This window comes from Agelaius phoeniceus, chromosome 2 (assembly GCF_051311805.1).
Source record: "Agelaius phoeniceus isolate bAgePho1 chromosome 2, bAgePho1.hap1, whole genome shotgun sequence".
Taxonomy (NCBI): Eukaryota; Metazoa; Chordata; class Aves; order Passeriformes; family Icteridae; genus Agelaius; species Agelaius phoeniceus.
This window is the reverse complement of record NC_135266.1, coordinates 114,304,476-114,330,942: the sequence shown is the minus strand read 5'-3', so window position 1 is coordinate 114,330,942 and position 26,467 is coordinate 114,304,476. Positions and strand designations below refer to the sequence as shown.

Genomic DNA, 26,467 nt, shown 5'->3' with positions numbered 1-26,467 from the left:
GTGACAGTTACAAATGGCCATGTGTGTGAGTGGAGGCCGTGCCTGTACCCAAAAGGACCTTCAGGAGGGCAACATAATGTAAAGGAGCTTGTAAGACTCATATAAGCCTGTCAAATACCTATAAACTTTTACAGACACTGTGGCTAGAGACTGGTTACCAGTCTGCACTGGAAGACCTTAGGTCAATTCTTTGCCTTTGATCCTTCTGGACATGATTTCACTGATGGAAGGTTGTGGGACCAGGTTTGCTGTTAACTGTATCCCAGGACTCTCATGCACAGCAGAGCAAGATACAGTAAATATTTGAAGGCACAGGGTCAAATGTGTTTCTCAGTCTCTGTCTCTCTCTGTTTGTTGTTTTGAATGCACACTAATGGGATTTTAGGGATTATTCCAAGTTCTTTGAAATAAAAGCATCCCTTCAGCCTTTCTTAACTTTTCTCTTATTCTATTAAAGGGCCAATAATGCCAAATGTGAACTGTCAAAGCAGATTTCAATAACCTGAGTCTAACTCCACATCTACCTTGAACAAGAAAGAGGAAAATACCACTGATACAGCAGAAAAAAGCAAAAGGCATCAAATATGCAAATGGAAGTCTGCAGACTGACTGCTCAAACTGTTCAAGCTGATAGCTTCAATACCACTCAGTTTTCCTTCTCACTTTGGCAGACATGTCTGCCTTAACCAAATGTCTTTGCTTCCTTTCCCCTAAGATGAGGGAAAAATGCATCCTCATTTCTTACCTTCCTCTCCCCCTTCCTTCCATATGCTTCATTTTTGTTTTTATGTAAGTTTAGGTTTAGTCTCATCACCCTCAAGAGTTTTTTACCTCAAATTCTACTTTCCTAAACTATGGATAGAAACCCCTGGCTGTTGTCTGGAGGATCCACTGATTGTTGCATCTTTATTTTGACATGTTCTGCTCTTGGTGGTTATTGCTTCTCCGTAACTGCTCTCTCACTTCAAGCAAAAAAAAAAAAAAAAAACAAAAAAAAAAAAAACAACCAAAACCTTTTTTACTTTCTTTTTCTTCACCATCTCCTGTTCTCCTTCACTGTGCTGTTTTCCATTCCAAGGCTATGTCTGTGTTTTGCAGTTAATTCCTGCTTTGCATTACTGAAGTGCTGTGTAACTCTGCAGCCATATCAGTTATTTTTAGTGCTAAAAGCAATTATTAGGATCCTCCATTTTACAAGGCTATAAACTGGCTTCCATTTAAAATGGAAATTAGTGAAATCTTCAACATATATCAATAGCACTTGTTTGTAAAGCTTCATGCTCTGGTAACCTTCATCTTTATTAAGGCTGAAGAAGTCAGTCCCATGTGTCGCATTTAGAGGAACACTGGCAGAAATGGCCCTGAAGACATAGCAACCCACTAGCCCAAATAATTTGCACTTTAAATGTAAATGTCTATCTTTCCATCCCCTGAAGCTTCATCTCCAAAAATCCACCTCTAGAGGTTTATCATCTGTATTCAAACATAGATAAATACTTTCCATAATTTAATAAAAATAAAAAAGAAAGAAAAAAGAGAAGAGAAAATCATAAGGAAAGGAGAGGTAGGATAGTGAGCCTGAATTAATCTGCTGTGGTTAATCTATTTGTGGACTAATTGAACAACTAAACCAGTTGAAATAAACATTGGTAAGTTCTAGAATATACAGCTTCCACTTTAGTTCTATTTATGGATTGTCGCTGCTTTAGTAACAAACATTTACTGAGTGATTACCTCAGACTTTTCAGCCCTACAGAGTTACAGGAGAAGGTCAGGTGACATTATTATAAATCCTATCTAGTCTACATTTTAAATAGAGTCTATTCTACATAGCCTGCAAAATGCAGAGTCAGAAATAGAGACATCATTGGGGGGGACACACATTTAAGCAAATTCCTGAAAATTGCTTTGCTTTGACAGTCAAGTTTACAAAGATTTCCTGACTTGGGAGCTGTGATGGAACAGTGTTCTAAATAAATAGAAGGAGATGAAACTCACTATATAAAAACCTAGGTGGAAATTATTAGGTAATGGAGATACTAAAGTCTTGCAGAGCTTTGATTACTTCAAATAATTAACTCAATGGAACAGGCAAATAATATAAGATTATCTATATATATAAATTCTATATATGTAGTTTTACACTGCAAAACCTTTAGTCATTACATTATGAAGTTCTCCTACATACCTGTTATTGAGTTTAACAGAATATTACTAAAATTTTCAATGAAAGATGAACTCATGCAATGACATTAGAAGTTGGATTTAGAATGTGAAACTTCCTATTCTCTCACATCTGTACAATTTTCTCACTTAATTTACATAAGAAATGAATTCCACTCAGATTAAAATACTCTAGGCTCTCTGTTCTTACTGTATTTTATCATGAAGAATTACCTGGCACACTGACATTTCAGAGAAAAATCAGGGTATTGTACTTTTTTAGACTATTTCCTTTCATAATATTTTAAACCAAGAAATATTAGCATAACATCTATATATGCTACAAATGTGTGCTAAATACCTATAAACCAGTAAGAGTAAGTAAGGCAGGCACCACTCAACACCTTCCTTGCCTTAATACTGTTTAGAACATTGGGGAAAAGAGCCATTATGTTCAGTCATTTCATATTTATAACAAAAAGGCAAATTGTCAGGGAAATAAAAAGATAAAATAGTCCCCAAGCTGTCATGCACCCACTGAAAAATGAAGAATGAGATGCTTTTGTCATGTTTCTGTGTTTTACTCCTTCAATGCAGAATGTGGATTATGACATCCAAAGAAGGAAGGGGAGGGGAAGATGAAGTATTAACACACACACACACAAAAATCCAAGAAGTTCTTTCAAGGGTCAAGTTCTGGCACAATTCTGGTTATTTTATGCAGCAAGTCTGGCAATACAGAGGGAAGGCAGCCAGTAAAGAAAAACACATCTATTATCACCAGGGTTTTGGAAAAAAATTGTTTAGTCAGGTAGAATGATATGCGAAGAAGATTGGATATTCAGTCAAGCCCCTTCTTTGAAATAAAAAAAGAGTTTGCACAAGGGGCTGCAGGAGGTCAGTCCCTGGCATTATGCAGCATGGCTTGCATTCCAGCTTTGGGGATTTGGGTTTGTCCCTGCATACTGCAAGGGGTTTTCTTTTGTTTTTAAAGAAGAGCCCCAGAAAGACCTGTTTGTACCTGGAAATAAATATGGAAAAGGCAATAAATATGTGCTGAGGCCATGGAAAAACTGAAAGAACAGACTTCAAAAAGAAAGTTCCTAGCAGAGCTTCTAGCCTGACCCCAGATCTCCCTGGGTATGCCTGAGAGGGCACCTTCCTTGTAGATTCACTGTAAACTAAACACAACCCCAAACAACCCTCTAAGCCCCCTCTCTTGGAATTATTCCTCATTATTCCACAGGAGAAGCTTGGCACATGACCTCTTCAGGCCTCTATTGTCTGATTGTCAATCACAACCTGGTCATGAGGCTTGAAGAGGTTTCCTGAGCCACCAAAGGAGCACAGACCCTCCCATCATCGCCTGAAGTTGTCAGGTACATTTAATATCAAGCACCTTTATCAGCTTTGCAGTTTCAAGCAAAAAAGCACCATCATCCTCAGAAAAATAATCTCTTATTGCAGCACTTCCTCACAGCAGGGAATGAAACAAACCCACTAAAATAAGCTCTTAAGAAGTTAAATTGGGACACATTTTCACAGAACAAGGAAAAAAAAAAGAATAGACTTCCAGTATAAAAGATTGCACAGCAGAAAACCAACAAAAGAGTACTTGGGCATAAAAGGAAGAAAACAAGTAATTGACTTAAAAAATGGCTGCTTTAAAGACATTAAGTCATAAAGACACAAATGTAAAGTTTCTGTTGCATTTGCTCAAGTCTCTCTTTGTAGAAAGTGCTGTTTCAATGGGTGCTCTCACTGAACAGGGAAATTTACAGTGGCATCTGTAAGTACAGAAGGCTGCAAGGACAAGCTTATACCAGCATTTGTAACTAAATGCTTTTCTGAGGAGCTGAACTGCTAGTTAACAATTTTTTTTATTTTTTCATCTGAGAAGGAGATTGATTTGACACTACCACACCAACAAGGTAAAATTATTAAAAAAAAGAGCACATATTCTTCTAGAGACACGGATCTACCAAAAACAGCTTTTAAAATCAGATGAGAGCTACAGTGAAGGTGAGAAACTTGGGAAGATGTCCAAGAATGGCACTACAGACTTTCCATTAGTGAGGTCCCATGCAGTCCTTGCACTTTCACATTCCACAGTATGGCTGGAAAATGTGGCAAAACCAGACTCTCCCTGTGGTGGTTTTCACAGGGGTCCCAGGAAGAGGGAAGAGACGAGGATCTGACTCCATGTTTCAGAAGGCTTATTTCTTATTTTATGACATATACAATATAAAAACTATACTAAAAGAATATAAGAAAGGATTTCATCAGAAGGCTAGCAAGGAAAGAAAAGGAATGATAATAAAATCTTGTGACTGACCACACAGTCCAAGACAGCTGGACTGTGATTGGCCATTAATTAGAAACAACCACATGAGACCAAACAGAGATGCACCCGTTGCATTCCACAGCAGCAGATAAATATTGTTTACATTTTGTTCCTGAGGCCTCTCAGGAGAAAAAATCCTAAGGAAAGGATTTTTCATAAAATGTGTCTGTGACAGTCTCCCCTCATTCCCATCAGGCCTGCACCAACCCCATAAATTAGCAGCACAGCAGCACCAAACAGAGAGTTTGGCCAAATGTCTTGTGAAACACAGTTTGTGATGTGGGGATATCTAGACCCAAGCAATATCCTCGGGTTCCAAGGAGCTGTGAAGGAAACCTCAGCCTGAAGCACCTGTTTGTTTACCCCAGGGAGAATCTGCTGTGCAAAGTACTTGAAGCTCAGGCAGACACCAGATATTGAGGTGGTTTTTGCTCACAGACACTGCAAACCTAAGGAAGTCTGTGAAAAACATTGCCAGCTTTGCGTATATTACCAAAGCCAGGCTGAAAAATGCAGCACAAATCACTGGGATGTCTTCAGCCATTTTCTTGCTGTCATGGCACAAAAACATAGTGACATACAGGTGGCAGCAATTTAGAACCTTGTCTGTACCTCACCCAAAGCAGAAAGGTTACCCTAAGCCACAGTTACATTTCACAGAAGACATCCTGCCTGCTAACACTGAGAAAAAAAAGGAAAGCAAATTTAAATTTCAAAGTTTTCAGGAAGCTCAGGATTCTGCAATACAGAATCCATCTTGAGCAAATCTTGCTCTGTCACAGCCAATTGTGGTCAACAAAAAAGCAAGCAGAAATTTAAGTCACTAATCTTTTTCTTTCTCTTTAGATTAACTGGAATTGCATTTCCCTGAAGAGATGCAGATTTCATGCTCTGACCCCTGATTTTGAAAGGCAAGAGTTGACAGTCCAATTGAAAACTCAGGCTGGTGGCAGAATTATGCCCATTCTATTCCTCCTGCAAAAGGGGACAAAAACCTCTGGCATGTATGTGTGTGGTGTACAAGGAGGGAAAAGAGAGAGGGGAAGTAGCTCAAGATTAATATTTTGTGCTTCACATTCATATATTCACAGCATATGACAGAATTTGCAAGTGTCTACCCAACAGATTTGTATTTTAATACCACACCCAAATTTAAACCTGAGATCCAAACAACTGAAAATAAGTCAGGCATTTGTAGTGCAAACTAAATTGCCTCACAGAGAAAGCTCAAAAATATGTACAAGTTTATGAAGCCTGTCAGGTACCAACCAATGGGAAAAAAATTTATGCATAGCAAGACATATGCACGTTACATAAGCAGGGAGTGCAATCAGAATGTTAGGGGTGAAAAAGAAGTAAAGGGACCCAATTTCTGTGAAAAATCAGCGACATCTTAACAGAGTTTAGCAACCAAATCAGTTCCATGATGTTCATGCCTTCCCTTCCAAAGCAGCTATCTGAAAATGAAAGTCATGCTGAGGTGAAATGCATTTCTCCACACTCTTAGGTGGGGAAAATGTCACCCCTGAATCACTATAGTGATATTCCAGAATGCACACAGTAAGTGACCATGGATTTCCACAGTTCTGAGGTTCTGTTGGACAAGAACTATATCTCAGAGGTGCTGGCATAATGGCATAAAACTATTCTATTTATAGTAATTTGTAGCATGAATACACTAGAAAGTGTCTTCAGTCATTTCATTTAGCTGCATCATTTGCTTACAAGTTCAGGGTAATGACTGAGGGAAATAAAGGAAACCTCTGAAGACTGTCCTGAAATTATCAGTAGATTTAGCCCTGCCTTTCATTCAGTGAAACTCTCCAGTAATTGTAGCTTTTAACTGTATTGTTGCACAGTCAGAACCAGCCAGCAAGTGCTTAAGATGATTTCACAGGAAAAAGCCACACTTTGAAAATAGAGCTCCGATTTAAATACAAATATCACTGTCCAGCAGACTTTAGATGGTATGACTGCCTAGTTGAAGAAGTTTCCACAGGTCACCCTCCCAGTTAGCTCTAATAGTTTTAAAGTCAAGAACGTGACATTTAAAATAGGAGGTATACTGATATTCTCTAATTTATGTCAATTCTTTAACGTGCTCTGCATTAAAATGCTGCCACAAAGTGACTTGGCTCAGTGCCCAAGGTAACATTCCTTGCACTGCTGTCTTGACTCACTGCCAAAAGGAGGCAAAGGAGGCATTTCCCTCAGACAACTCTGCTAATGAAAACTGTCAAAGTCCTTTCAGCACCCCTGATTTTGTTGTGCTTGTCATCTCAATTGTGTGGCTTTCTAGACTTCTGTTCTCAGCAATGTATTTCTTAGCAATGTGCTCATGCCTTAACTGAAATCTTTCCCTTTCATTGAAAGGAGCACTCTGAATACAAGAGACTTCACCTTTGGTTTCAACACAAAAAATTATTTAAAAATGACAACCAAAAATCCCCAAACGAAAACTCCTCACGTTCACCACTGAGACAATAATGAAAATCTGGTTTTCCTCTCAGTTTGTAAGAACTATCAGCTCCCTCCCACCCTGCAAAGTTCAGGCTGGAAGAGCTTGAGCTCTTGTAATCCTCTCTGCCCTGCTGCACAGCTGTGTGGCTGAAAATGCCTCACTTCAGGTGGGAGCACTTCCTGAGAGCCCCACCACATGAATATTATAAAAAGTTGTTCAAATAAGTGCTGTTATCTACTTTTCCACAACAAGGAAGCATTTGGCCTTAGCCTGATGGCAAATACTTCTGAATCAGCTGAAAGAAATATCAGATGACATCTGTAGCCTCTGCTTCCCTGGAGGAATGAGATATGGTACAATTCAGGTGCACTGTGAGGAAGTCATCGCTTCTCCAGCCATCTGGATAAAAAGACAACTCTGTTTACCAGCGCAACCGAGTGCACCATTCACACCAAAGAGAGTTTGTCAGACTGTCTCGAGGAGAAAAAGCATTGCTGTGCTCATATTCAATCAAACTGGAGGCTTGAAAGCCACGGGAGGATGGTGGCTGGGGGCTGAGCATCTGTCTCACACATAATCTGAACACCATGGAAAAAAAGGAAAAAAAAAAAAGGGGGGGGGGGTAGAGAAAGAAAAGTGGAACAGAAACATCCTTTTGACTTGAAAACTCCATCAGAAACAGAGGCTGCTACATAATTTCCTCCCAACCGATCCTGTCACTATCGCACACTCCCATCGTGCCTTTTTCCACATCTGCAGAAAGAATCAAACACAGCTGCTCCATGCCACCCTTTGGTAGCCAAGCTTTCCAAACCTCACAGCTGCTCACAATGCACACTAACAAGGGAAGTGAGAATGAATCCAAGGCACATCCACAGGGGCCTCCCTCAACTCACCAGAGTTTCTTGTCAATTCTCTGCCTGACAATTCCTGACAGGGACCCTGGAAATATCTGCTATGAGGTATTATTGATAAATGGAAAACATTTGGGGTTTTTTAAACAAGCCAACTGATTTCAGAGCTACCTACTATACAGCACAGGTCCTGGTTACTGACAAGAATTTAAAAAAATATTTGGAAGAGAAACTTGAAAAAACAAAGTAGAACTCCCAGAACATATTCAGACCATTATTGGATAAGATTCTGGTTTACATTTAATATAAGATACCTCAGCAAATAATAGAAATTAGGCAGAGTGATAAATAAGTTTTCCTTCCTGTCATCCCACAGAATCTCACTGAAATGTGAATTGAGAACATTTCATATGCTTAAACCATTGCAAGAGACCAAGAATGATTTGGGATAAGTTAGGAAACATAAAACTTTGATTTTTTTTCAATCCCATAAAAAATTAATACAGAGCAGGAATAGATGACATTAAGAAGTCCCACAAATTTTAGAAAGGTGCTGCATACATAACAAGATCATATCAAGTTAAATGACACAGACTGCCCAGTGAGGCGTAAATTGCTCTTCAACCCTTACCACCCACAGAGTTAACTCCTTTCTCCATGAAAATAAAGTCAGCATTGCAAGAAATCTTATTTTGCCACAAGTGACTGAAGGAAAGCAGGATGATATAACCAAGGCAATCATTTGCACATTACAGTGCTGCTCTACCTCAACCTACTCACCACATTTCATCGCTTCCCTTCCAAATCCACAGCCTAGAAAAGCAAAAAGAAATAGCATCACTATTTCTGTTCTTACATTAGTGAAAAAACATGAAAAGTGTAAAAAACATCAAAATATGGATCAGCTTTCCATTACATTTCCTAGGGTGTCAGGGTGCACTCACTTTTCCTATTAATTGATGCTTTTCTGTTTCTCTCCTCAGTTATATCCTAACACTTTGTTGGATGCAATTTACCAATCTAAAAAGTGGAATTTGCACAGCTGCAAGTCTTGGATGCCACAGAGGGGTCAGAAGAAAGTAAAAGCTCTCCAAGCAGCCCAGAGCTGAACGAGAAAAGGAATTCTTGAGTAGTCCATTTACTGCTTTTGTGATCTTTTCAAAATCAAAAGGAAAGTGAGAGAATCAAAGGCTGCAATTTCCTCTCCCTGCTTTTTGTTTTATGTATTCCTTTACTTGTCACCCTCTGTCTGAAGAAAGAGGGCAACCTCCCACCATCAAAAAAAAAAAAACCCAAAACATTTGCTCAAACATTTAAGCCTTTTTATATCAAGATCTTAACAAAACTACCTTTGCTGTATTCTGATGCCAAAATATTTGAAAATTAAGAGAAGAGAGTACTGCTCTTGTTGCCAAGTTGGTTATCAATATTCAGCCCTTTTCTAGCCCAATCTTACATAACCAGTAGAATTTAACAAGATTTTAAAATGCCATTTTAATTATTTGTAATACACACATTTACAGTCCCAAGTATCAGCATATTTAGTTTTCTAGATATCACACATACAAACAGATCTCTTGGAATCTCTTTTGGCATTACTAGAATTATTCTCAAACAATCTCTTTTCACTCCTTACACTCTCAGCACCATGCAGAGAGGCCTACATCCCCTTGGTTCACTTTTAGAAGGATATTATTTTCAATTCTATGAGAAACAGGAAAAAACCTCAGTCCATGGTTTTTGAATACTTACCAGGCCACAGAAAAATTCATCTTTCTTTGTATGCCCTCACATTCACTCTTAACTTCCTTTTTTTATGTTTTTTGATAATTCTTCATTTAAAACAACTGCTTATAGACACCTTCATGCTCAAACTCAGAGTTCTTTCTGCAGCTTGCTTGAAGACAGGCTCAGATTCATCACAGAGATCAAATATACCTGAGAATACAAAAAACTTCACATAGCCATCACCTGGTTTGGGCTTTTTTTCATTTGTTTTGGCAGTATGAGTCCATGTGTCAGCAATCTCAGTTAATTATCTTGTTCCAGCAGTTATCCTGGTTGTCCCACTTCCATCTCAGGCTAAAATGTCTGTGGAGAAGGAGGACTGAAGAGTTGATTGTGATCTGCAATGTGCAGAAAGCTTTGAATGAAGGGAGTGAATTCCTATTGCAAGCAAGTTTTCCCCTTCCAGAGCTTTCTACTGCCCAGTGATATCCAGTTTTATTGCCTTTCCTAGGAAGGTTTTATTGGAGGATCCATCTTGGTGAGGGGCTTATTGTCATAAAGCTGGCATCATACACAGCCCTCCATCATACACATCTGATGAGAGTAAGTTTGTAAGAGCAGTTCCCATTTCTGTGTTTTCTTCAATTCTTAATCAATAGAAACATTTATAGGAAAATGCAGGATTTGGGCTATTCCATATCTAAATTTCATATTGTAGAAAGACAAGGGGACTACTCCCATATACATATATTTTAGGAATAAAGAAATATTCCTATCATCCATAAGAACATGTAGATGCTTCTTCTAGTAATCAACTACCTCATAGGTAATAAGTAACTTGATCAAGGATAATAAGTAACTTTTAATTTTATATCTGAAAATTGAGGAAATTTAAGAAATGTTTGAGGCAAATACATCTGAGTGTCTCAGGTCTCAAAAGATTTTGTGATTTTGACACCTGGGCATTAAAATGATTTTTTAAAAATGAGTCTGGGTTAATGAAAAAAATAAACTAAAAATCTTTCTCTTATTCCTTTTAAAGGTGTTATTCTCTTTGAATTGCATAATTTCACATACCATTATCTCAAGAAACAGTAAATAACTTCCAGAAACCTTTTCATGCCTGTTCATTTTTTTTTATTCCTAATTGCCACTTTAAACTTATGCATCAACTTTTGCTTGAACATCCCTGCAAAAGAATATGATATAGTTTCCACTTTCCAAGACTACTGCAGCAAATAGAGGAAGCTGATCTATTACATCTAATGATTTGTCAAGTGGAAGCACAGTTAGTTGGGGAAAAAAGGAAGCTTTTATTCTGCTCTTAATGTAAGACAGAACTGCTACCAGAATAGGCAGGAAATCCTTTTCCTTTGATACTTCAGTAACAGATCATTATCAAAACTTTAGAAATGTAAGCTGAATTGGTTAGGATAATTCCCTTCTGACGGGTTTTGAGTGACTCCAGGAAACTTGCACAAACTTGCACTGTGGCTTGTATTGTGTAACTGCTTTTGTTGGTGTACCTTCAGAAAATAATAGGAAGAGCTTCTAATAATGAAGAGCAATTTGAAGCAAAAAGAATGCTTTTACTTTTATGGGTGTCACTGAAACACCAGAGTGAAGAGCATGTAAAAAGAGACCATTTAATAATTAGTGTAAATGATATAAATGATGTCCTTTTTCTTATATAACCCATTTTTTGCTGTAAGATGGTTGATGAATAAAAACTCCTTAAACTGCCTTTTCTAAGTCTGTGTTCAAAACTGCCAAGTGCTTAACAAAGGGGAGAGCAAGAGCAGTTTTGGTCTCCACAAGCCTTCCTCAAATTCAAATCTATGCAACTCCTATTGATTTCTAAAGGCATCATGAAGCTGGGCTGAGGGCTTGAGCTGTTCCACAGATGATTCTGTCCTCCCTCTGAGCCCCAGGCCAGCTGCAAAGTGTGTGGCTCCTGTCTGCCACTCATGGGGACTTGGAAGCTGAAAGAGGAAGCAGCAAACTGCCTCTGAGCAGAGCTCAGCTCTGTCTTGATGTGCAGCTCTGGAGTGGAAAGGGTGGGAGCAGCTTCATCTCATGGCTCCAGCAGGTTCTCTGCTGGTTTTCTTCACCTGACTGCGTCTCCTGGCCTGCTGGCAGTGAAGGTGGCACTTAAGGACATGACTTAGTGGTGGGCATGGCTTTGCTGGGTTAATGCTTGGATTCAGTGACCTTAAAGCACTTCTCCAACCTAAATTATTCTATGATTCGGTGAAGTCGTTATTGCTAATGAAGCAAATTGGGCTAGAGTTATGATAAAACTGCTCTGAATGCTGGAAATCTAAAATTCTACCTCTGTGAAGTAGAGGTAGTGAAGAGAAGCTCAGTTTCCTTTACTACAAAGGAGGTTTTGCTGCTCTTACTCAGCTGAGTAAGAGTGGTGAACACATATGAGGTTCACATCCCTGACACAGAAGTACCACTGAATGAGTAAAGGAAAAAAATAAGATGCTTCTTCTAGTAATCAACTAGCTCATGGGTAATAAGTAACTTGATCATGGGTAATAAGCAACTATACAAATAAAAAGGTGATTCTTGGCTATGGAATACTTTAGTCTGTTGGAACAATGAAGTTTTTAATATATTGAATTTCAACTTTTTAGAGGTCAGAGGAAGACAGTGCTTAAAGCTGCATATGAAAACCAGTGTGATGCCATTTGTAGGTTCCTTCTGAGTGTGGCTTTTGCAACAATTCTCAATCTCTGTTTCAGATAGAGACCTTATTTCAAGAAGGCTGGCAATGGGTAAGCACTCAGGAACAAGCAGCTGCAAGTAAAGTATTCCTCCTTGCTGAAGGCACTCTCCCAGTGCCTCTTCAGCTGTAGATATCAATTGTAAAAACTCTTTGGGAACAGTTTTATTTTAGTTTTCAAACCAAGCTCATATGAACTATAACAAACACACACAAATCCACTATTTTTTTTACCTATTATTTTAAAAGTAGCAGAGGCTTTCCATAGAATGTGCCTGGATGGAATGATGCTTGTTAATGATATGGCTTCCTTGCCAGGCTGCTCAGATAAAAATCAGCACATGAGACAAGCCTCTGATGTATGCTTAGACACAGTTCTGGCTCAACATATACAGAATATATATGTATTATTTCTTGAGAGAAAGAACATTTTATGTTTTGAGAACTTCAGGCTGATACTGGAAGAGCACAAGCCAGCTCTTCTTCCACATTTGTCTTTCAATGCATCACCCAAAAAATACAAAAAAAAAAAAGCTGAATAGATCGAGTACATGACAGTAGCAATTGTGTGGGGAAAAAAAGGGCTCAAACCCAGGCTGTCAGCCCTATAACAAATTTTTCCATACACTTTTTGGAGGACTTTTCAGAATGTCATGAAAATAGAGCAGTCCCAGGAAGGTGCCATTTGCTGCTCCAGAGTATTCTCCTTCTATTTGCAAAGAAATATCACAGGAACAGCCTGTTCTCATAGTGGGATGGAAACTAACCCTCTCCATAACATTTTCAGTGCCAAGCAGCAAGCCCCCATCTGTCTGCCAGCAGGAGAGAGAGAAAACAAATGAAAAATGGAAAGGAGAAGCAACCAGAATTTGGGCATAGGAGAGAAACATCTGCTAAAGGGACAGGAAAAAAAAAAAAAGAGGTTCCGAGAGAATCAGACAAAGAATCATAAAGCAGGTAAAAGAACATAGCCATGTTCCCAAAAAAGAGAAAGAGAGGGAGGAAAAAACAGGTGGTGGCCATAAAAATAAAGCACATTTTTAGAAAGAAAGGAAGGGGAAAAAAGCCAGATGCACTGTAAGTATTTACCTGTCTTAATAACAAGAGATTTGATGAACAGAATGGCTGAATAACAGTGGGTTCTGATTGCTGCAATATATGGGCTTTATCATTGGGCTTGGTCTTAATTTTTTAGCTTTTGAAATCTATGTCATTAAAATAAAACAAAATAAAGATCATTCTGTGAAAGCTATTTTTCATATTTGCACAGGAATTGTGAGGGGGGGAAAAAAATAAGCCATTTACTTTAAAACCTCCTCAGTTTTTTGATTGTTCCAGTACAAACAGAAGAGCATTCTTGTGTGCCTGGATGAAAAATGGGGTAGAATTCATTAAAAAAATTTTTTAAAAACATGAAAAGAATAACATGGAATTAAGTACAAAATCCCAAATCTTCCTGGAGATACACACAAGTAGCTGCCACAGATGGAATGATCCAGCAAGATGATTCAGTAATAAAATTGCTGGGATTGACTGTTAGGCCTGAACACTTCAGATTTAGAAATTGGGCTTCTCAGAATTACCTTTAAAATACTCATACATGAAAAATGTAAATAACATCTGATTTTTTTGTTTTGAGAGAGCTACACTTTGAGCACCTAGATATCATTCTTTGGAGCATTTTCTCTAATTTTTAACTTTTTTTTTAAGTGAAACCAATGTAAGGCTTTGTTTCTGTATCTAAATTTTACTTTTGCTAAACCCAGAACAAGAGAGCAAAATAATTCATTGTTAATTCATTCATACTGCCATGACAATGATTAAACAAATGCTTTCCCAAGGCATTGCAAAGGAAAGCATCGCTCAGCTGATGCAGGTTTCCATTGCTGACACCCAAAGGCAACAGGTAACAGCCAAGAGTTTAGCTTATCCTGCAGCATATTCCTGTGATACTTTTTATTCTGTGTATATAATTTTATGACTCTGTCAGCATTTGTGGGAAATGCTTATCTTAGCTACTACAACATTTTTGTTTTGTTTTTATATTTTAGCAGAATTCTAAACTCTTAATAAAACTCTGAGGTTCAATGACAGCTCCCAGTACTTTTTAGCACTTTATCACAGCTGCTCATTATAATATTAAAAGTGCTCCCAATTTGTGGCCAGTCTTGAACAAGCAGAAATGTATCAAGTGTTTAGAAAAGGAGAAGGAAAAAAAATAGACACAGATTTTCTTCTACACTTTGATCTTTCCTGTTCTGTTGTCTCATGCAAATTATTTTACCTCTTAGTGATGCTTTCCTGGTGGTGTATCAGAGATAATTCACAGAAGAAAATATACTTGCCTCAAAATACAGCAGGAGCATTTCTAAAAAGATTTCTAGATATGTATAGACTTTGATGTTTATTAGTCTCACTGAATACTTAAAATTCAAACCAAGGCATCAGAAAACCCTTGAGACAAATGCCTAATTCATATTTTCTATTTACTATACTTGTTCTATGCATTATATCAGCCTTTATTGATTTCTGTTCATGGAATATTCACAAAATAATAAAATTCTCAATATTACTAATTTCTTCAGAGCTGACGTCAAAAAAGATGACACTAATGTCATTATTTATTTGCCTTGGCCAATTTTTAGATTAGTAAATTACCAGGGGTTGCAGGACTTTCTGAAACACACACCAGCATATTTGTCCAATTATTTTAAGGATGTCTTTGCTACTCGCTGGAAGCAAAGATGATCATTTTTTCTTACTGTACAACTCATCATATCAATAGGGGGTGGATATTTCCCATTCATTTCTGATCGAAGAAATTATTTTAATGCTTGCTGCATAGGAAGCTCTTTTTATTTTAGATTAATCTGTTTTCCTCACCCGTCACTGTCACAGTTTGGTGTGGCACTTTCCATTGAGATGTTTCTACAGCTGATGACAATAAAGTGCTGTCAGCATGACTGCATCAGGTACTCTGAGATCTGCTGCACCTCAGGGATGGTACACAATATGTAGGGGCTGCTGTAGGAAAAGCAAATTGCAGATGGCTTGAAAGGGAGTAAAAAAGGGGCCTAAAAAAGGAGGTAATATTTCAGACAGTGTTTGTTCTGAAAGTCTTCTCTGGCAAAAAAAAAAAAATCCAGGTATAAACCTGGGAATAAGAAAAAGCCTTCAACCTTTAGCTACAGGACATCAGCAAAGTCTATACTGTGGTTCAAATCCAGCTTTACAGAGCCCAGCTTAAAAGTACTGGCTTATTATTATCTATGATATCCATTTATACACTATAATAACAAAATTTAACTCATTATGAAGTAACATTTAATTAATCAGAGGAATAGAAGACTTAATACAAAGATGCCATTTTACAAGGGCTGATGAAACTAGAATTGTTGTCAACCAAAATCTTCCTGCTTTTCCATTTGAAAATACCTGAGAAGCAGTTTTCAGACAAAATTTGGAATCTCAGTTTCTGAAATATACCTAGAATATAAATAGGATCAGAGTTTGAGTTTCTTATGCACCCATTCTGTGGTGAGAAGTACCTCTGGCCTTGATTTTTGGAGTATTACAATGGTTTTTCTAATTCACATGAGATGAAAATAAAGATACACAAGCTGAAGGACAAGGACTTGCAGCTGCATCCTGAAAAATTAAAAGAAAAAAATCAAAATAAGATCAAAATAATCCAAGACTGCACTGCTTCTCAACCATCCTAAGGCTATTAAATATTGTGCATATTATGCTTAAACCAGCATTTACTGAGAGAACATTAATCCAGGTAGGAAGAGTTACTCCTTTCACATTATCTGTTGGATTATAAGATCATTAATCTTGACCACTCCCCTATTTTTTGTTTATAGAGCATCTAAAAATTGAAGAAAGCCCTGAAATGTATTTTTTTCCTACTATAAAAACAACAAAAACTTGGAGGTTTTTTTCCATGTAAATGTGTCTATATATGGAGGGGGGGAGGTGGAGGGAAACAGACCCTGTGTTTTCAATGTTTTGAACTTCAGGGAATATATTTTTGCAATGAGTTAGCCTACAGAATGTACAATATGAAAGAAAAAGATGATTATAGAACCTATTTTTCTGTGGTGTAACTTCCTCAAAGATAACAGGCCTATTGGAGACAGGATTTAAACTTAGTTCAGTCACAACTTCTGGAATGAGGATAAAATGAAAGAAAATGTGGTAAGATTTTCATATGATTTCAGCAATCCACAAAAACCCCAGAGTTTTCTGTCACATCACTTCTCACAAATGGGCACTGCAAGACCTTTCTTGGACAGTGATATCTCAGATACAACAGAGACAATAAAAATGCAGCAAACTGCAGTGCATAATTCCACAGGTCTCTGGGTAGCTCTGCCAGGGAGTCTCAGCCTTCATCACACACTAAAAGAAAATTTTAGGGAGCATCTAAGGGAAAAAACCTCTTTGAACTGCATTTTTATACATCACTTTGACCTCATAATCTGGTTTATAGCTACCAGTTCTTTCAAGATGAGACCACGTGTCAGAGTAATTGGCAATTTTAGCATTTCACGTTCAGAGGGACAAATGCACAGTGAAGAGTGGGGGCACTTCTAAAACGTTGTAGCTCGTTTTTCGTTTGTTCTGTTCACCCCCATTGCTCATGTTCAAAGGTCCTGTCCAAAAACTCAGTTAACTGTCAATCCCCAAACCCCTCCCCAGTTTCTAAGGTTATCACATGTATCTTTTTGTTCCCCACCCCCGGTTGCCTGCCTGTCACTCGGCGCCCCTGCCTCTTTTTCCAGAAGCTTCTGGCCAAGGTGTCGGGTGATTGGCTCAGGGGCCGGGGCCCCTCCCTTAGTTGTACATGATTCGTTTTACTGTTATGTCAATCCCCAATGTATCCTTCCCTTCCCTCTCCTGATTTGTTACCCCCTCACCCCTCCCATCTTCTTTAAAACCCGAGGTTCTCCACACCTCCTGTGGAGGCTCTGTGTTTTGTGCTGTCCTCACCGAGTCTGTTGGGAGTGTTTGGTCCCTCGGGACCCAATAAACCCGATCATACTAAAGAGACTGAGAGACGCCTGTTCTTCCTGCGGCTCGGAGTTTCAGCGGCCACCGTCCTGAGGGCAGTTCAGTGCCTCAGGCGCAGTACCCGGCTTCGCGTTGGGGAAGCGCCCCTTCGGCTGGAGGCGGGCTGGGCATTCTAGCCTAGGCGTGTTTTCTACCGGCCACCGCTCCACTAAAAGAACTTTTAGAGGTTCTAAACTTCTAAAAGAACATTTTTACCATGCACACCAAAAACCGGACTTGTTTTTGTAACTGCACTCATCCGAATACAGCCTGGAGTGGTTTGCAGGGCTTGTACTGCTTCAGAGGGTACTGAGGGGAGGCATGAGCATGGTCCTTGTCTCATAACCTCTCCTCATTACTCATGGTTTACTTCTAGGTTTAGTTACCAGCTGCAAGCCATTCTCATCAATTCCCATGCAAGCAACTGCAGGATTTTAGAAGACTTTAATTTTATAAAATTGCCAATTTTTAAAGAGCATTTTCAATGGGAATGGCTAAAATGGCAGCATCTGTATTGACAAATTCAGTCAGGAAAAAAAAAAGGAAAAGCCTCATTTTAAATCTTATTTATCACACTCAAGCTGCCAAGTATGGCTGTGCAAAATCTGTCAGTTTTTAAAGTGCTACTTACTGCATATTCAAAGCCTCTTCAAAGAATATTTCCTTGAGTTACATCACATGCAGCCACCCACACCTCCCCACATCCTGCCTACACCTCTAACAATTCAGGGAGCAGGGTGACAGAGCAGCATTAACCTATCACATCTGAAGGGTTAGTTAGGGTTCTACTTTGATTGGGAGTTTTTTTTAAAGACAGAAATAGAATAAAAACCCCCTTACCTATTTCAATCTTAGGTTTCCTAATACCAAAATTCTCTTTGGGTGACTATTTCCACATGTAATGAGTGCTGGATGCTAGGGACCCTTTAGATAATGATTTCTGCAGGAAGTCTTGTTAAGCAAAAATGTAAGAAATAACAACCTCACCCACCAGAACTCCATGTTGTGAATATTTGTACAGCAAAATTCCAGCAAGGATTCAATTCTGCTACTTCAGCTCCACAGAGCAACACTTGGCTCAAGATGAACAGCTCATTTTAGATGGAGGGATTTAGTTCAGGCAGGGAAGGATTACTCACCATGAGTTACAATGGCAGAATTTGGCCAGAGAAGCCAGGGCAGCTTTTGCAATACCAATACATCATTTTAAAACAGCTGGGAAATGGGTGTTTAAAAAATAAAAATAAAAAAGGTTATGAAGGAGGATCAAATGCTGTCTTAATTGAAGCAGGAATTCTGTTTTTAATTCATCTAATTGTCTTAAACTGCTAATAGGCTAATTTGAAGAGCTCAGTGCATTCACAAAGCTGGTATTTAATTAACAAAATCACATTTCACACAATGCCAGACAAGGGGTCAATCCTTGAATGAGGAGCTCCCTTGAGAGGAAAAGGCACAATTAATGCTGCAGAAACTTCTCATTCATTCATTCATCTGCTGCTATATATCACTCATTGGGAAGGACCCCATTGCTTCTCAGCTAATATTTTTTTTTTACTTACATTTCTCTCTTCTCATTGTCTCTGTATCTGACCCCTGCATCCTCTCCTCTAGTGGATTTTGACCTCTATCTGTCTTTATGCATTTGTGATTATATTTATTATAAAGATAATATTATCCATACAGATTTCTGCCATAGAAACAGGAGCTTCAATGATGCCATTTTAGTGTCCACCTATAATTTCCAACCCTATGCCAGGAAAACAGCTTCTCCTGGCTTAAAAGGATTTTACACACCCCTAAAATTATACTAGGCAGACTTCAAGGGATTCCTTAAAAATGTTTCAAGGTACTATGCCAGTCAGTCTCCATTCCTTGGCTTCAGGATGAAACCTTGTAAGTGTTCATTACCTCAATTCAATTTCATTTGGAGGCATTTCTGGGCATGAATTAGGTAACAGAATCCAGTCCCTGTTACGGCAGCATGCACACACCAAACTGAAGTAGTGAGAGGTTCTGGGAATATTGATGAACAAGGAGAAGAGATTATTTCAACACAAGAAAAGAGAGACTGTTTGGTGAATATATTCAAGAGTCCTGGCAGGCATGATTATAGAGGTTGGACTCAGCATCATTTTCAGTCAGGAAAGTTTCTTCCTTGCTCCCTAAGTCAGGGCATTTCAAATCAAAGTTCGCTATTGCTCAACTTAGGAAACATTCAGGAGAATATCTATAAATAGCCATGAGGGTCTTTAAAAGGTAGTTTTTGTCAGTGGCAAGATTAGAAAACTCTGCCTGGGGTTCTATTAACCACAACAGCCTTTCCTCAGCAGCCAGACTTCTCAATTAGCACTAAGAGTTGCTTCTGACTCAATACTTCCAAATAATAGTACTGTGCTTTTTATCCTCAATTGTTTAAATTAAGGTTAGTGACCTTCTGTTATCTATTACATGACAATTATTTGGTGTTGACCTAAAAGAGAAGGTGTTTAAATGTATATGAACATACATTCATAACACTTCAAGAAAAAAATTTACATTTATATTGCATGGAAAGACTACAGCTTTCTGTTTCTGGCATTTCTGGTTCTTACAGACTTTATTCTGTGGACAATGTTAATGACTTATAAAGTCTAAGACTTTTCTATTTTAAAGAAAATGTCACATTACCACAACATATGTGGAATATATGATTTCTCCCTGCAATTCAATCTATACACAGTACTTGAGCAAAAGATCAAGTATAGCATCTTTTGAAAGAAAAATAATTACGAAACAATGGAAAACAATACTAGGAGGGCAATGGGGCAATGGCCAATGTGTGGGCAGCCTTAGGTAATAATCTAAGAAAAATTATATTTACATTCTATCAGCAAACAGGTTGTTTAAAAAACCAAAATTATTCATTGGACACAACCTCCTTCCTTTTAGGCTTCAGCAATAGGCTCTCCTCGCTTCACAGCTGAAATAACTGCTTTCAGAATTACTTCACAGGTCTGAAAACAACGCCCTGGAAAAATGTCACTTCTGTTCTCTTTTCCCTATTGTATTTGTGTGATTCACCATGAATGTTCAGCAGTCTTAGGCATAGAACTTTGGTTGTAGCAGTGCAATTACAGAAAAAGCAATTTTACAGTGTATCTTGGGGGAAAAAAATAGCATTTCATTAAGAATATGGGCATGATTTTATTGGATACCTGTGTGATCTAACTATAAGAACTATAAAAATCCTTTACCATTGTCTCTCAATTGTTATGTCAGAATCAACTGGTAGAAATTAAATCTGTTATGAGAATAATTTCAAGTGGAATTTTCAGTAGAACATTCACATGCCCCAAAATTATATCCTTCACACCTTTAATATATTTAAACAGAACTAATATCTGAATCAGCAGATAAACTCTACTCTTTTCTCTAGGCGAGCAATACCTTAAAAATAAAGATTCTTTAACATTTCATGTTAGACTTAGACTTCCACATCTGTTCAACCCTCTAATTGCAAATACAAGAACATAATCCTGAATTACACCTTTAAAAGTTAGATTAAGTGATTTCAATGCCTGTGTATGATCTTTGTTCAGTGCAGCACAGATTTACACTGCTTTTCTTGTAGCTTAATTAAAAATGAAGAAATAGGTTCTTCCTGGAGACTATGAAAATCTTTCATACATTGTGATTTACATAATAAATGATATAATTTATCATAATCCAAAGCTTCCCCTGAATGCAGTCACAGAAGCATTGGCACAAAGTCTTACTACACTTCTGACCTGTGCCATCACTCAGGGGCTGTTTCAAACTTAATTCTAAGACAGTTGGTAATCTTCAAAGTGCTACTAAGCATCATTGCAAAGAAAAAATATTAGAAAAGCAATAAACAGCATCCACAGTCATTTAAATAAGTCCACATTGTTGTAAAAAAAAACAACAAAAAACCCAACAAAAAACAAAAGAGAGAAAATACACAAACACTGTGTATTTACAGTCAATAAGTTCTACATGGAAATTTCTTGGAACTCAATTTTTGCCCAAATTTGCCTTATTTATCTATTTTATTTTCTTTATGCACTTACACATGCAAGGGCTTCATAATAATTTTGAGGTCCTAAAGCTGTTGGTGTTCTTACTTTTTTACAGCTAGTTAAATTTCTCTATTAAATAATTAATAAAAGATTTCCTTAGAGAGTGGGCCTGTGGTTGCTAACAGCCTCTAGAGCCAGCAGGGAGCGAAGCCCTTCATCACACAGAGGGGAAAAATGTTTTTTTTAGTTCATCAGATGTTAAGATTTTCATTTAAGACCTACTGAATAAAAGTCCAGAACTCATAAAAACAACGGAACCAAAGAATAAGTTCAATAGAAATTTACATCTGCTTCATTTTGAAGCATTTTAGAAAAAAAACTTCATTGGAAAAGAGATACCAAAATAAACTGACTAGTAGGTAAACATTTCTTAGCCTCTGCATAGACTGGAATCATACTGGAGGGCCCAGAAGTCAATTATCAGCTTTTTTCCCTTGTTAAAATTTTCAGGACCTTGCTTATACCAATAACCTGAAACATCTCTACTTCTTTGTTTCAGAATAGTAACTTATGAGCAGAGAAATGAAAATGCTCTCACTGTAATGATGCAGATCTTCTAAAAGTGTGAGGATTCAGAATAGAATTGTACTTTTTAATCCTTACGTCTTCCATGAGATACAGAAGTTAGAGTACATTTAGTTGAATTACAGGTTTAATATCGGTTTTCATTATTTCATGAAACTCTACTATTAAAGTGGCTGCTTTATTAGAAATTGGTATTTTTGTGTCAAAAATATTTCCCTCATAGTTGGAAATAATTTCTTTCATGCATTCATAGAAACCCTGCTATACCATCACTCTGAAGTTTACCAGAAAAAAAAAAAAAAATCAGTGGATTTTTGTAGGAATCAATGTTTTTATTAGGGAAAATAAGGATTGGAGTAATAAACGGGATCCCTTTATTCACCTGAAATTAGTATATTCTGCATCCCTGCACTACCTCTCTGGAATATCTTTGAATATCTCAATTGTATAGTCTGCTCCATTTATATAAATTTTGTGTAACAAGAAAAGAAAAAAAACCCTAGTTTCTTGATGCCTGCTACTGAATTGGTTTCTCACATCTGAGTTTCAATAAACTCTAGATTTTTTTTCTCTGTTCCAACAGCAGCAGAGAAATAGACTTATGCCTTAAATATGAATTTATATATATTTAGTTTCTTAAAAGCCTTGATGTGCAACATTCTTTCACAGAAAAAAATGACATCTACATAAAATTATTTCTTTAGATGTTAGAAGATCCTAAGAAGGAAAAAGAGAATAAAGATTCATATACATAAGGAGACATGTCTAGGTGGGCAAACATTTTCCTATATTATGATTTAATTCTAAGGGCCATTAAATGCTGAAAATTTAACTCAATCTCAGCAGAAAATTACAATTCAGATTATTACAGTAGCAATAAAATAGCTGAACTCTGGGGCTGTTCTTCACTGATATATAAACTCTCACATGGCTGGCCTGTGAAAACTACCGCCAACAGGCCCAGACTTGTGCCTTTAGTTTTCTCACACTACTTTATCTTCCAGTTTTTATTTTTGATGTTAAGAAGGTTTAAACTCTATTTACACCGCAGCCTTTCAGCATTCTCTCAATATGTTCCATTTCTCCCCCAAAATATTAATAGATTAACTGTCATTACAAACTCAAAAAAAATCCCAAAGCAAGCAAAGCCAAGCCAATAGCAAAAAAATAGAGAACGAAAGACCCTAAATGCCCTAAATGTGATATATCAGTGTAACAGAGTTTAATATTAGTATAAAATTAGATAGCTTATTCATACATTGCCTTGGTACATATTACCACCATCTTGTCTGTAAAGATCTTTAGCATATTAAAGATTTTAGCTACTTCCTGACAAAGAACCATCTTCTATTCTAGAAACACTCAATATAAAGACAGGAAAGTCATGTTGAGAGCTTTCCTGCTTTGGCAGATTGGTTGGAGACCAAGTATTGAAGCACAGAGGAACAGAAAACATTCCCTTATATGTCCACCACCTCTGAGTCCATGAAGTGTTATCTCTCCTGCTTTTTACATTACAGGGACAGAGGGAATTTAAAGCACAGCACTTAAGTCACTCTCCAAAACTTCTCCATGCCCAAAAATAAGACGATTTCAGATACCTATTTACACAAATATTTTGAGATTGGGCCTCTAACATTTACAGATCACTTCAGTGCCTCGTTAGACAACAGCAGAAAATAAAAGTATGGCATCCATAAATAAGGAATCATGATTCAGGGAAAAAGGTTGAATCTGGATACGAGAAGAAATAGAGTTGAGGAGGGTATAGAAACTTGTATGCTTTAGTATTTATTAGTTGCAACCACAACTTCAGCACAAATGACTGATGGCTGATGAGTGAATATTTGTGTACTTACAACAAGCATCATAAATCAAAATGGGGGTTTTTTTCCTTCTCTTAATTTCCTTTTCACAGAAACCCCACTGATGCTCTAATCAGGCATATTGGACATTAAAAAATTACCATAAGTTTAGCACATCACAATTATTCACTTCACTAGCTATACTCCCCCTCACATTACTAGGAGCAGATCAGAATGATCAGATGATCAGCAAAACATCTATCCATTTCCCTTTAACACAGGCCTCAGAAGTTATATTTTTACTACATATTCCAGCTTTAAAAACAGCCTCTCAACACCATCCTTACAGGCTCAGCAGCGTTGTGTTTGGTTTGTTTAATACTACCTTTCAATACTCAACTAGAACCATTTCAGATTCTCACTTGTCATTACTGTGAATTGAGAGGGTTTTCAATTGTTGAGTACTTCAAAGAACAGGTTTTTGTGCACTTATCTGGAAGTGTCAGGAATTAATGAACTTGTAATGAACCATATGTGCTAAGTTCCTAGAGGTGCAGACAAAAAAATGCATCATCTGCCTTGAAAGATACCAGCAAACAAATTTTTTGGGATAAAAACCAGTGGAACAATAATTAAAGACTCTTATCTGAAGCCCAAACTCTTGAGAATTGTGCCCTATTTTAGCCCCATAATGGCCAATATTTAGCTTAGGATTTGGAATGTTCTAGCATAGACTGGTACAATAGGGGAACTGGAAAGGAAGGTAAACAATTAGTAAACATTAGTAAACAATTCTTTAATTGCTTTTATTCTGGCCTTTGGAACATGCAATTTTCCGCCCAGAAATGGGATCTTTATCTTCTCTCTACTGAAGCACTCATGAAAATTTACTTCCTCTGTTAATCTTGGGTGTTTTGGGACTAAGTAAAGATATTAGATGCAGTATACAGAAACAGATAAAGTAATAGCTAGAATCTCACAGAAGCCTCTTTTCTTCCAAGAGAAGCAGCATGACAACATCTAATTATATACGAAATCCTCATACTGATCAAGACAATTTGGATCCCACAGGAAATAGTGTCACCCAGAAAAAATGAAACATCTTAATGCACCACCTAACCAGTGACAGTCACTTTTTTTTCTTTTACTCCTTATTGAGAAATCTTTCATTTTGTTGTTTTCTCCAAAACATGTATAATCATTCATAGCAGAATTCATTTATAGTTATTCAAGCAGAGAGAAAAGTCAGCGAACTTGAATATCCCACCTCAAGTCACTGCCCTTTGGTCTGTATTTATCAGGAACTGCATCACCAATAATTTTTTTAGTCCTGAAGATGAGGAGAAGAGTTTAGGATTAACAATTCAGAGCTTTTAAGGCCTCTTATGAGAAGTGATTTAATGGACTGACCTTTGTGGAGACATTCATGACAGAATGATGAGAAAGAAAACAGCTTAGAAATTTCTCTCTGAGCATGGGGCTTCCACAAGCTTTGTGAAATACTGGCATCACTGAAATTGACTTAAATACTGAAATTTAACTTGTTTTCACTCTTCAAAAGGTGAATGCCACCAGCAAAATAATATGCAAAACATGCAAGCTACATGTAAAGGAAAAATGATTAAATATGTAAAGAGGTGTTGACTCAGTTTTCCTGGAACACTCTTACAAACAGAGTGAAAACCTGTTATTTAGCAGTGTTTTACTGCTCTGCTCCTTCCTGGGAAGCTCTTCAGAGAGTCCCCAAGTCACCTCTTTCCATACTTTTCTTGAAATTTTCCTTTACATTTGATGGGAAATCCTAAATTCCTCACCAAAGTTTTTTGAGATTCTTCTCTTCTACATCCTGGAAAGTTCTAGCCTCTTCAAGTTGCTTTACCTAAACCTCCCCCCTTTTAGAGGTACCAAATAACTTTGATTATCAAAAATAGCAGTATCATGTATGTATTGCATAGAAAGTAGACAATTACACCTACCCACACTGCAAGGCTGAAGACAACAAGCACAAGCAAGCAGCTGGCAATAGAGAGGCACAAACACTTCTCTAAGTAATAATTCTATCCATTTTTTCTCTGTTTTAAAGTAAGACATACATGAGGAGCCAATATTGTAGTAAAATCTTCGTACTTGTTATTGCAGTGGGTTCTTAGGACTGTTATTTGAAAGTCAGCTGCTGAAATCTGCTACTGAGAGCTGTCATCTGCTGCCTGCCTACAAGCTGCCAATAGATTTTCATTCCTATTGCCATGGAAACAAAGGTTGGCATGACTTGGAGAGAAAAAAAAAAAAAGTCTTTTAGACAGCCAGAGTTTCCAAACTTTGACCCGAGCTGGAATTCACCTTTATTACCCATAAAGGTCACACTGAGAGATCAGGTAGGGATAGTGCCTGGCATTGTCCCTTCCTTTTCTGATCTCTCAGCTGTCAAAACTGAGTCTGGCCAGATTAAGTCATGGGTACCTTCTTTCCAAAGTAGCTACAATCAGGAGTGGGAAAGGAGGATGAAAATCTGGGATTTGTTTCACCTGGAAGCAGGACAGAGCTGCTGAATGTGCCATGTGTGGGATCCTGCAAAGGATTTGACAAGCATCACAGTCACTTCAGGCCCTGCCTGAGCACTCCCATACTGTACCCAGAAAGTCCATTAATCTGTAGGAGCTGCATTTCTCATTGCAAGAAGAAAGCATTTCTGAACTATCAGCTAAAGAAGCGCTCTCAA

General features: G+C 37.6%; 1 protein-coding gene across 1 annotated transcript in view; it reads right to left on the bottom strand.

Moving 5' to 3' along the window:
* The window catches only part of LOC143693419 (uncharacterized), a 441,857-nt gene extending 415,962 nt beyond the window's left edge, over positions 1 to 25,895 (bottom strand). The window contains exons 1-3 of the mRNA XM_077174591.1: positions 25,725 to 25,895; positions 9,575 to 9,760; positions 8,603 to 8,635 (exon numbers count right to left, since the gene is read on the bottom strand). The gene's annotated coding sequence lies outside the window, so the exon portion shown is untranslated. The remainder of the gene's footprint in view (positions 1 to 8,602; positions 8,636 to 9,574; positions 9,761 to 25,724) is intronic.
* Between the last annotated feature and the right edge of the window lie 572 nt (positions 25,896 to 26,467).